This window comes from Buceros rhinoceros, unplaced genomic scaffold, assembly GCF_000710305.1.
Source record: "Buceros rhinoceros silvestris isolate BGI_N320 unplaced genomic scaffold, ASM71030v1 scaffold40472, whole genome shotgun sequence".
Classification (NCBI taxonomy): domain Eukaryota; kingdom Metazoa; phylum Chordata; class Aves; order Bucerotiformes; family Bucerotidae; genus Buceros; species Buceros rhinoceros.
The window spans coordinates 1-305 of NW_010397835.1; the positions used below are offsets into that span (position 1 = coordinate 1).

Below are 305 nucleotides of genomic sequence, written 5' to 3' on the forward strand. Positions count from 1 at the left end.
GCGGCCCGGGTTCGATTCCCGGTCAGGGAAATACAGTTTGGTTTAGTTTTTTCCCCCCCCAATCTGCCCCTTTCGAGCCGTTTCCGCCGTATTTTCGCTGCAGGGACGACTCCACCCCGTTTTACCTGCGGGCTGGGGGGAACACTCAGAGGCTCCGCTGTCGCGCTTTGTGAGAGGGCCCGGCTAGCTCAGTCGGTAGAGCATGAGACTCTTAATCTCAGGGTCGTGGGTTCGAGCCCCACGTTGGGCGGTTCCTATTTTTTCCCACTCGTTTCCCTTCTTTTTTAGCAAAAATTTCCGGGCTG

At 56.7% G+C, this 305-nt stretch overlaps 1 non-coding gene across 1 annotated transcript; it reads left to right on the forward strand.

Moving 5' to 3' along the window:
- The first annotated feature begins 177 nt into the window (after positions 1-177).
- TRNAK-CUU lies at positions 178-250 on the forward strand. Its single transcript has one exon. It is a non-coding gene; the product is annotated as a tRNA-Lys (tRNA).
- The last annotated feature ends 55 nt before the right edge of the window (positions 251-305 follow it).